This window comes from Peromyscus leucopus, chromosome 1, assembly GCF_004664715.2.
Source record: "Peromyscus leucopus breed LL Stock chromosome 1, UCI_PerLeu_2.1, whole genome shotgun sequence".
Taxonomy (NCBI): Eukaryota; Metazoa; Chordata; class Mammalia; order Rodentia; family Cricetidae; genus Peromyscus; species Peromyscus leucopus.
Window position 1 is genome coordinate 153,641,707 of NC_051063.1, and position 12,387 is coordinate 153,654,093.

Genomic DNA, 12,387 nt, shown 5'->3' on the forward strand with positions numbered 1-12,387 from the left:
GGGTTCTCTGTTTGCAAAACCCAAGTAAAAATACCCACAATATCTTCCCTTTTTGTTTCATTTTCTGCCTATTTGGAGCCAGAGAGTTCTCACCCAGATACTCAGGTATAATTTGTGATTTTAGCTTCTATTACCTTTCATTAAAATGATTGAAACCTCTTCAGCATTAGCACCTTCTAAGTTCAATTCAACAAAGCTCAAATCACCCCTATATTCCAGTCCAGTTTACTTTCCTTTTCTCTCTCTCTCTCTCTCTCTCTCTCTCTCTCTCTCTCTCTCTCTCTCCAGGGTCTCACCATTTGCTCTGGCTGTCGTGGAACTCACTATGTGGACCAGGCTTGCCTTGAACTCACAGAGACGCACCCACCTTTGCCTTCTGAGCGCTGTGATATTAAAGGCACGTTTCACCACGCCAGGCCCCATTTAAAAATTTTTTGGATTATTTTAAATACAACTTTATTCTGATTCTAAACAAAAGAAAAAGGGATGACAGTAACAAACAAGATCTCACCACTGAATATTTCGCTGTGACTGTAGCAGCAACCTGATCTTTGAATTCAGGAAGGAAACAACTGCGTTCCAGACAGTTAAATACACAAGTCTAAACTAAACTAAGGTATGTTTATCTGCCACATTGACTCAGAAGCCCATTCATCTCCTTCAGCATCCCATAGGAGCACATGCTCTGCATAGCTGAATGAGGAGGCTCCCACACTGACACCACAGGACTGTCGCCCGTAAAGCTGGACTTCCGGTGCAGGTGTCCATCTGCACTTGCTCACAGGTCATCATCTTCATCCTGCAGGACAGTCATTTGAGCAACCTCTACATCATGTGCTACTCTGCTGCCAAAGCTGGGTCCATGACCACCTCATGTGGGGTGCGGCAAGAGCAGGCATGGCAACAAACTGCAAGTTAGGATCTCCAATGAACTCTCTGGCAAGCCAGAGGAAAGGCTTTCCACATTGTCGTTACGTTCAGCAGAAATGTCACAGTGCTGAAGATTCTTCTTTTGGTGGAAGACAATAGATTTTACCTTCATTTCCCTCTTTAATATCCACTTTGTTGCCACCCAACAGGATGGGAGTGTTTTCACACACACATACCAACCAGATCTCTATGCCAGTTAGCTATGTTCTCATAAGTAACTCTAACGTTATAGCAAACATTATAATGGAACACTAGTGTTATGTGTTTTGGGTCTTTTGAGGGGTCTGCCACCCAGGCCCCAAATAAATCACACACGGAGGCTTATTCTTAATTATCAGTGCCCGGCCTTAGCTTAGCTTGTTGCTAGTCAGCTTTCCTTAGCTGTAAATTATCCCAGTTGTCTTTTGCCTCTAGGCTTTTCCCATTCTCTTACTTCTGCAGATCTTACTCTTACTCCATGGTTTGCTGTGTAGCTGGGTGGCTAGCCCCTGATGTCCTCCTCTCTCTGCTACTACTTTTTTCTTCCCAGATTTCTCTTTCTATATATTCTGTTTGCCTGGCAGCCCCACCTATCTTTTATCCTGCCTTACTATTGGCCATTCACTTCTTTATTAGACCATCAGGTGTTTTAGACAGGCACAGCAACACAGCTTCATAGAGTTAAACAAAAGTAACATACCATAAAATAATATTCTATAACACACTAGGCTTGGATATAGTAGCCATCGTGCAGGCCCCCAAGCTTCTCCTGGCCAGCTGTGTGTCACACGTTGAACTTGATAGGTCCTCTGTTGGTGTGGAACATGAGGGTGCACCTCCACACCCAGGGCGACTACATACTCCACACTCAAGTGGCGCTCCATGAATGTCTTCCTGGTGCAGCCGTCACTCACCAGGATGAACTTCAATGGGATCTGAGGCTCTCCCTGTGCCCCAGTTTTCATTTTTGGCTCTAGAAGATTGAAAGGATGCAGTGATGCCTATAAAGTTAGCAAGTAGATTGGCATCAGAAGACTTGGCCACTAGCTTTAGATACACCTCAGAAGTCTGTTCCCTTATTCTATGTTTCTTTTCAGTTAGCCACTTAGTTCATGAAGATCCATAATTTTCCACATCATGTTTTCAGGATATTCCAAAAGATTTCAGAATATTCCTGGCCTTGAACACCAACCATACAATTATGAATGTGGTTGAAAAGAAATTCTGTACAAAACAGCAAATATGATCCAGAAAAGCATTGCAAGAACAACAGACCACGAGGAAGTAAGGCTTTGTCCCATGAAAGTGAGTGTGGTCTGGCCTTTGGAAATCTGTTAATGATTCCACTCTATTAATAGGTTAAAGGAGAAAACCCACGTGACTGCCTCTGTGGATGTTGAATGCATATTTTTACAAAACTAAGCTTCGCTTCTCAGTCAAAACTTACTTAGTGAGTTCTGAAAGCTATAAAGCACAAAGGACATGAGACACGAAGGGCAACCTTGAATTTAATGGTATAATTATAGAGGCCTCTCCAGTAAAGATAACACAAAATGGACACAGTCCCTGAGGTCGGCTAGGATGAGACTAGATTCCTCGTCTAAGCAGTAAGATAAGATAAAGTAAAAGATTCAAATATTTGAGGGAAAGAGGCAAACATCCTGGTTATCTGAGGATGATAGAATTGTTTGGACTGTGTAACAAGATTAACTATTAAGAGGTTTCTGTCTTTTTTTTTTTTAACTATTATTATTATTAAGGCTTTGGGCACAAGGAAATATGAAGAACAATAACCCTCTGGTATGTAAATCACCACTGGTTAGGTAATGGTATTGAACTTTTGTTACTCTAACAAGCTCCAGAGACAGTCAAGGATAAAGAGAAGGGTGTTACTTTAGTTTCCAGTTTTATAGGCTTTGGCTCCGATTGGTTGGGTTCACTGCTTTGGGCCTGTGGTGAGGCAGTCCCTTGTGGTGCCAGTACATGACAAACCCTTCACCTCACAGTCAGGACATGAGAGAGAAGAGGAAGACTGTTTCTGAAGGTACACCAGCTCCCGACAGCACCGTGGTCTGCAGACCAATCCTTCAACACGGGCGTCTTTTGGGGATATTGTAGATGCAAACCACCGCAGCAGCCAACGGTTGGAATTCGGACAACAGCTAGCCCTTTAACACACCTGGGGATAATGGCAGACAAGAGATGTCAAGGCCAGTGCTGTGGTTTCCCCGGACCAAAGCTGTGCCTTAGGGAAGGATGCAGGGACTGGATTGCTTATCTGGAGAGCAGGTTGATACAAAGTTGTTCCAGCCTCCCAACTGGCTCTCCTGCTTCCTCATCCGCCTTGTGATCTCCCTCCCAAGCATTCCTGCCACCGATGCAGCTGGCTGCCGGAATGCACCAGAAGGGCCACATGACCGGCCAAGCAATTGAAGTTGCCAAGTCTTGGGCTTTTACCCTCAAACTGTGACCTAAACAAACCTCTTCTTATAAATTATTCAGCCTTGGGTGTTTTGTTATAGCAGCATGAAGCAAACTAAGACAGCCAATGTAAAGAAAACCATGTCTTTATTATGTAAGCAAAAGAAGAATAAGAACTAAATACATTGTATCTGTAAGGTAGGCTCAATATTGTAAAGGGGGTATTTCTCAAATTAGTTCATAAATGTAACTTTAGTAAACAAAACACTGAGATAGTTTTGGTGAAAAGATAATTTGTTCTAGAATTAATCTGAAAGAATAAATGGAAAGAAACAGTCAAAAACTGAGAAATAATAACATAATGTAGAGACTGGAGAGATGGCTCAGTGCTTAAGATCCAGAGGTCCTGAGTTTAATTCTCACCATCCACCCGTGATGAGATATGGTGCCCTCATCTGGCCTGTAAGGACACATGCAGGCAGAACACTCTATACATAATAAATAAATAAACCTTTAAAAAATGTAAGGACAGTTCATTATTAGCACAAACTATAAAGCTCCAGAGACCCCTCCCCTTCTCAAAGTGACCCTGGTGTAGGTAAAGCTATCTCAGAGAATGGAGTAGAGAATGCATAGGAACACAGCAGAAAGGAGCCTTTTACACCACCAGCAACAATAGGCAATTGAAATATTGTGACAATTAACGATCCACTTAGAAGAAAAAGAAAAGAATGGCAAAGAAATATTAGAGCGTGTTGTTTTGTAATCCTGGGATAGAGGAATTCTTTCTTAGTGTATAACAAAGCCTCAGGCTGACATATTTGACTAGGTACAAATTCTGAATGTCTGTGGAACAAAAGACAGCTACAGAGAGTTAAAAAACGAGCGACAGACCCAGAGGAAGTATCTGTGATGCCTGTAGCAGACAGCGATTCATATCTAGACTGCAAGGGCTTGGTAGAAAATGGACCAAAGGTAATGAGTTTGTTAAGGAAATAGTTGCTGACATAATAGGCAGACCTCAGACCTCACTGGGAACCTCAGCTAGATGATCACCCAGTAGCTCTCCTCCAGGCACTGATACAGGAACCCGGATTTTGTGTCTTTGCTATGTGGCTCCCAAGACTGAAGTAGGATACACAGCAGCACCATATTGCCATGACAACAGTCTTCATCCTTGGCCCAGCTGGAATGCCTCTGATTTCCAAATAAATGTCGTGCCAAGGGCCCCACAATGATGAACAGCCACAGTGTGTGTAAAAATGTGGTCAAAACAGAGAAACTCTTCACCCTTCATCCTTTCAGTTATTGCAAGATATTGACTGAGTGGGTGTTGTGGGTGTCAGGGACAGGGTCTCCACTCTCATGGAGTGTGTCCAGAGCATGCTGTGAAAAAGCCCTAGATAACCCATGCATACATTCTTCAGTATACTTTATGATGGACTTGGGAGATAAAACACGAGCCTTTTGCTAGGTGATGCTTTTATTTTAGTAAGGAAGACAGAGGAGGAAGCAGAAGACCAAGCAGATCTCAGAGCAAGAGCATTCCACAGTGCTACAGGTTGGGAAACGTTAAGCAACCAGCCCAAACCACCTCTCTTGGGAGGTGATGTCTGAATTGTGGCATTAGAGAAGTGTGCCAAGCAGTCATGTGATGCAGGGGAATAGTAGGAGTAAAGACTCTCAAGTGGGAGCGAACTTAGCATTCTTGAGTTACACAAAGAAGGTTGGCTTGGAGAAGTGAGCCATAGGGAGTTTGGGTAGTATCTACAATTGTTCTACAGGAGGAAAAAAATAACAGGAGGCAAAGGAGACTCTTTTAAAAATGCTTCTGAAGTCTGTTGGGAAGCACTCTGTCTCCTGTCTAGCCTTGATGCCACATTTTGCTGACTAGTCATTTGACAGTTTTCAGTGGAGTAGAGTAAGTCAATATGCAGAACAAATCACAGGTCTGTGGACATTTCATTACCCTTGATTCAATTAGCAAAGTTCATGCCCACACATGATTTATCCTGGGCTGGCTTCACGAGAAACATTTCAAATCCAATAAAGACTTAAGTGGTTGTTGATATTGTTAAGTGCTGTCTGTTTTGGTCACTGGGTCTAGTTGTAATTTGGGGATGTGTCTTCAGTTTCCCATTAAAGCACAGACAGACCATTCAACAGATCCCCTCACACAGGATCTGGCTGGCCTCTAGCCCCATGCAGTAAAGACCAAAATATGCACACATGGTCTGTCTAAGACTTCTCCCCAGCATGCTCTAGACACACCTCACAAGGTTGGTGTCCACATTCCTGACACCCACGACACCAGCTCAGGCAATATCTTGCAATAATTGAATGGGTGAAGGGTGTGAAAGGCAAGGTTTTCTGTATTTTGACCACATTTTATACATTCTGTGACTGTTCATCATCAAGACATTTCTTTGGGAACTGGAGGCCTTCCAGCTGGCCCAAAAATAGACTATCGTCATGGAAATCTGACTGTTGCTTTCCCATCTCACCACCTACCTCTCACCATACCTTCTTCTTCCCTACCCACAGTGTGAACCGCTGGTGGCTTCCCCATGATCTTTCCTCCAGGCTTTTGCAAACACGTGTCCTCTGTGTGGAAAGGGCCACAGTGCCGGAGCTCAGCTTACAGACTAGCCGAGTAAACTGCTTACCCAGAGAGTCCTAGTTCAAATGTCACGGAAGAGCATTGCCTGACTGTCTCTCCTTCCATCCCTGGACACATCAAATTTCCCTGCCATCCTGTCTCCTGCCTTCTTCACAGTGTTAGAGAAGTTCACAGTTTTATTCTGGAACAGTTTGTGCACAGTGTATTGTTGTAAGTACAGAGACAAGCCCTTGCTGGGTTTAATTTCAGCTCGGCCACTCACAAACTTGGGGGAAGCATTTCCTCTTTCTATTTCTACTTTTTCACGGTAGAAAGTGCAGGGGGAGGGTACTAGGATTGCTTCAATCAGAGTTATGAACATTAAGAGAATAAATGACAAGTCAGAGCATTAGCTCATACCATTTGATGAACCCATTTCTTCTATCACACGTGCTCTTTATGAGACCCTTCCCTTTTTGACTCCTTATGTGCTGGTCCCTGTTCTCTGTCAGATTCTCAATGTGTGTGTGTGTGTGTGTGTGTGTGTGTGTGTGTGTGTGCGTGCGCGCGCGCGCGCGCGCCAAGATGTTTCACTGAACCTGGACTGCACCAATTTGACTAGATTGGCTGCCTAGAAAACCCCAGGGTTTTTCCTGTCTCTATTAACCAGCTGCAAGGATTATAGGCATGCACCACTGGCCCTGGGTTTAGTAAAATATTTATTGTTGTTATTTTTAATTATGTCTGTATGTCTGTATGTATACAAGTACGTGTATCCTGGAGAACAGGGCATTGGGTAGTAGAGATAGACCTACAGGTGGTTGAAAGTCAACCAACCTGGGTGCTAGGAATTGAACTCAGGTCTTCTGCAAAATGAATACATACTCTTAACTGCTGAGCCATCTCTCCAACCCTGGCTCTGACCTTTTATTTTGTGGGTGCTGCAGATCAAACTCAGGTCTTCATGCCTGCACAACAAGCACATTGCAGACTGAGCCATCTCTCCCAACCCTTTTGACTCTTCCCCTACCCACTTCTTATTCTGCTATTGGATCAGATCCAGAGGGGTTTGTAGTTGGAATTTTCTTTGGGCCGACAACCAGCTCCCAAACAAAGACATGGAGACTTATTATTAGTTATGAATGCTCAGCCTTAGCATAGGCTTGTCCCACTAGCTCTTTTTAATTTAATTTAACCTGCTTCTCTTCATCTACCTTTTGCCTTGGGGCTTTTACCTTTCTTTCATTCTGTATGTCCTACTTTCCTGCTTCCTCTGTGTCTAGCTGGCCCCTGGTGTCTCCCTTCTTTCTTCCTCTGAGCCTAAATTCCTCCTCCTACTTACTCTCCCTGCCTGGAAGTTCTGCCTATACCTCCTCCCTCACTATTGGCCATTCAGCTTTTTATTAGACCAATCAGGTGCCTTAGGCAGGCAAGTAAAACAACAACACATCTTTACATAATTTAACAAATGCCACACATACTTCCATAGTTAAACAAATATTCTGCAACCTAAACAAATGCAATACAACTTTACATAGTTAAACAAATGCAAAACATCTTTGCATAGTTAAACAAATACTCTGCAACAGGGATAGGCAGTGCAATTTTGTGGCCTCTCAAACTTCCCAGCAAAGGGACTCAGCATGATGGAGGTATTCTTTGAAATACTGGAATTGGGGACGCCTACTCAGATGAACTGATATTTGTAGAGAGAAAGCCATGCAAGAAAAATAAAACAAGCAAAAACAAAACATTGCTAAAGGAAATGTGTGTGTGTGTGTGTGTGAGAGAGAGAGAGAGAGAGAGAGAGAGAGAGAGAGAGACAGAGACAGAGAGACAGAGAGACAGAGACAGAGACAGAGAGAGAGACAGAGACAGAGACTGTGTAGCTTTGTGTTTTCCTGGAACTCACTGTAGCCAGCTGGCTCGAACCACAGAGATCGGCTCTGTAGTGATAATAAAGGGCGAGACTCTTCTTAAGGAGTCCCAGGCAGGTATTTTTCTGGATTAGGAAAAACCAGCCATTGTTGGACCTAGTACAGCTGGAATAAGGAATTAACTGCTTCTGCTAGAAGCCCTCAGGCTATTGTTCTGACTTACTCAAAAGTTTCCCCAACCTCTGCTGAGTGTCAGGACTCCCCATGAGTGCCAGGACCCAGAAACATGTGCCAGCAACCCAGACTGGAAGCTGTGTGGTGTCTCGAGAGAGATTGGCTGGGAGGCAAGACGCACAAGATAGCAAACAGAGGTGACTCTCGGTCGAGAGACTCCAGCCTAGTCGGGTGATTGATTGCCAAGAACCCGCCTTGATTTTGTTCTCTAATTATGGTGTTTATTTGGTGCATTATAGCGGACCTGAAACCCCTCGTAGCAGCCGGTACTGATTCTTGTTACAATGTCCTAATTAAGCTTTGATTTATATGCTAATTTTATTCCAAGTGTGTTCAAAAGGGGGAAAGTTATTAGACTTTATTTTGAGATTACATTCTAATCCCGAGGTCTGCCTGAAAGCCGCTTGCTTGTTCTGTCACCTTTTGTTTCTAGGATGTTGGTGGCAATTGTGATGATTTCCTCTGAGGGGAGAGATGATGAAGCGGTGAGGGGCTGTTTGGAGTCGGTGGGGCTTCTGCTAATTGGAATTATGTAACCTCTCGCCTTTGTCTTGACAGCTTTGCAGTGCGGCTTGGCTTGACTGCCCAGCTGGTTATGAGGGACGACTGGGGTGTGCCTTAGGGATGTCACAGGCTGGCGAACGCTGGGTAGGAAGGCCATTCCAGGAGGGAGGGATTGGATTTGGGAAGGTGATCGGAAGTGGGGCTTTGCACATGAGCCCCTGGAATTGGTGAGGGTCACGCTACAGCAGCAAGGGAGGAGGCAGCTGGGCTTCGCTGCAGAAAGGATGCAGCTTTTTGTTTGTTTGTGGTTCCAACAAACATTTATCCTATGTGGCTAACTTGAACTTTTTCCATTCATGGGCTCAAAAGTCTTGTCATGAAGCAAATTACCTCAGATTAGAAGATTTGTGCAGGTTCACAAAAGCCCTGAGATGGGACACAAACTAGAGGATGTATCTGCATGGGGGCATTTTTCCCCCTGGAGAAAACACTCAAGTTTACAGCAGATTTTTTAGTACTGGCCTTTGGCAGTGTTGAAAAATCCTAGGATGAGTCATGAGATGGAGGCATCAGGTTTGCGTCTGTCCTTTCGTCTGCTGCATCGGGCTGTGCAGTCCCTGCCTCTCTGCCTAGCCAAATCTCTGGGTGCAGTCTGAAGGCAAAGGGCCTAGGGAGCGAGTGGAATCAGGTGGCACTCTTCCCTGAGCTGGTCCTCCTGAACCAGCATGGGCAAGAGCACAGAGTCTCTGCTCTAAGCTGGCGGAGAGCACTATTTGCTTTCATGTTATGGGAAAATGGCTTCTAACCTAAGGGAGGCTCAACCAGGAAACCCTGGAGATCCATGGTATCCCAAGTCCTCCCTAACACAGCATAGCTCTGTCCCTGACACCATCCTTGGCCCTACTGTTCCTGGCTCTAGAGATCCTCCCTCTAAACACCAGTGAGAATATAGGTGGTTTAACATGGTCAATTAATTTCACCTTCTCCTTTTGTGTTTAATATAGGCTCTGCATCCCACTGTGTTGCCTTCAACAATTTTATTCTAGAAAAAAAAAACTTAAGGATTGAATTCTGTAAAGTCAGTTAATTCTGTAAAATTCACACTGTTAGGCAACCAGCATCATCTTGTTCACTGTCCTCACAGATTCTCTAGGGGAGCCTCTTGTCACCCCTATATGTAGATGGAGAGACAAAGGCCCCAAACTGTTGAGGCCACACAGCTTCTGTGTGATTAGTGATGATAAAACTGATATGCCAGTCAGGCTCTGAGTCTGGGCTCAGCGCTTTCTCCAGCTGATTCCTTTTTCTGCTCTTGTTCTTTCTGTGTATGTAGAATAGGGTCCCCCATGTAGCCCAAGCTAGCCCGGAACTGGTGATTCTCCCACCCCAGCTGTCCAAGAGCTTGGATTACAGATACAAACCCTGCTCAACTCCATCATTTCCTAAATGTCTCCTTTGTGGTCTTCGCTGTAACAACCATGCACCTCTTGCCTGGGTGTGCAGACATGAGGTATGTGTTGGCCCTTCTAGTCCAAGATTATATTGCTCAAGGGGGTTCTAAGAACTGTTCTCTGACAAATCAGGACCATGCCACTTAACCCCAGCTGGTGACCCCAAGTTGAACAAGCCCTACTCATTTCTCGGTGCACCTAGGGAGGGTCTGCACTGCTGCATACCCCTGTGCAGCCAGAGTTTTGCATCTGACCCAGTTGGGTTGTGCTGTGGCTTCGGGAAAGTTCAGCACTTGCTTCAGATGCAGTGTGTTAACACCTCTGCTAGTCTTTCCTGCCTCCCTGTATTTTTAGCTTTACACCTTGGGTTCTGTGAACTCTTCCGTATCGTTAAAATGTTAGGTAGTGGCTGCACAGAGGAAGGGTATTCGATCTTGCCTCCGTCTTTGACGCTAAAGCAGAGGAGGTGGCTGCTCCACTAAGACTTGGGTGACCCATATGAGTTAGTCTATCACAAAAATGCATGTTTAAAAGGGCATTGGGTAGGTACAGGTGTATCTGTTGGTAGAGTGGTTGCCTAGAGTTCACAAAGCCCTGAGTTTGATCCCCAGCACCACATAATCTGGACATTGATGGTGGACATCTGTAATCTCAGCATTTAGGAGGTGGGGAGGCAGGAGGATAAGAAGTTTAAGATAATCCTCAGTGACATTGAGAGTTTGAGGCCAGCCTGAGCTACATAAGACCCTCATCCTATCTCACTTAAGACTGCTGTTTTTCAATCCTCTTTATCGACATTCAGACTGTTTAGTCAAAAGGACCGCACATATCACTTAACATTTATTCTTAGTGTGGTGGGTAGGACTTTCACAACAGAATATCCAAGCACACTATAGCCATCTTAGTTTTCTTTAACTCTGACTCTAGTTTTAACTGCCTAAATCTGATGGTCAAAACAAAAGCATTGCAAACAAATGAACAGAAATATCCAACCTACTTTAATCAATTCTATAGACTACAATCAGCTGAGTTTTGAAGGCCTCCATTAGTTAGGATGCTCTAACCTCCCAGCCCCAGGTCTGTGGTAGACTTGATGCATCTCACCTGGCATGAAGCTCTCAGGTTGGGGCTGGGATCATCTGGTCCCGCCTAGTCCCAGTCTAGTGAAAGAACCAGAAGCCCAGCGCAGTGTGGGGGATTGGATCTGCCCAAGGAGGGACTGAGAAGCCCGAAGGGACAGCAGCTGGTGTCGCTGCCATGAGGGCCCCAGGGGCATCGGGAGCTGGAGGTTGTGCAGAACCTATCTTGACCTCTAGTGAGATTGAAGCAGAGGCCACAAGTCTGTGCTACAAGACCAGGATCCCAAAGGATGCAGGGCCCAGAAGAACAGGAGCTGGGCGTTCCTCTCACACACTGCTTGGTGCTCTGTCCTTGGTCAGCCCTGCCTAGACACAAGCATACAAGGAAGTCTGGGAGACAATGGAGTTCCCTATGTGGAGAGCAGAGGCAGGGTTCCTTACAAGTTATGAACAGATCTGGGACTAGACAAGTATCTGGAGAATTGGTGTCACCTGGCTGTGCAGACATGTGACAAGGAGAAGCCAGGTCTGCTCTCACCTTCGGGATTGTGCATGTTAACACTGGCCTCTGACACATCCCTGGGCCATGTGGGAGAAGCTGGCCCTTGCTCTACATACTGTGTGTTTACCTTCACCCTGATTCCTCTTTAGATTAGAAGATCACTTCTCCCTCATATACTTCCCTCAGCCGTCACCACAGAGTCTGGATTGCTCACCATGCTCTGTGGGTTGGGTGATGAGACTCAAGGAGTCCCTTCAGGCTGGCTCTGTGAAGCCATGCTGGGGTCCAGTCAGTGGGGACAGGTCACTCAATGTTCTACAAGGAGAAATGGGTCTCATCACCTTCCCTTCACCCTGTCTTGGAAGATCATTTCCACCTGCTCCGGGATATGGCCATGGAGGTGGATGCCAGGACCTGGGTCACCTTCTCTGCCTTTCCATCCAAGAGTCTGAGGAAGGATGAGGAAGAAAATGAAGTGTAAGCTAGCATCTTGAGGTTTGATCTTCATAACATCTACAGATAAGCAGGAAGAGGTGTGTTAACTCACCCATCGCCTTACTTTATGTTGGCTCGGCCTTAGCATTTCAGTATTCATCAGGGGGCTGGTAGGCTCAAGAAGGTGGAGGAAAGTTCTCATGGCCCTGTGTCTTTGCCTCTTGCTGACCTCATTCCCTTGGGAGACTCTGGGAAGGGCTGACAGACTTCAGTTCCATGCTACAAAGCTGGGTCTCACCTTGTTAGCCATTTCCCTCTCCCCTTCCTGTCCCTGGCCTGGCCTTTTACCTGCTTCCCCTCAGGCCTGCCTGGATTT

At 45.3% G+C, this 12,387-nt stretch overlaps 1 pseudogene; it reads right to left on the reverse strand.

The window, feature by feature from the left end:
- Positions 1-778: 778 nt before the first annotated feature.
- LOC114700541 lies at positions 779-1,874 on the reverse strand (annotated as a pseudogene).
- Between the last annotated feature and the right edge of the window lie 10,513 nt (positions 1,875-12,387).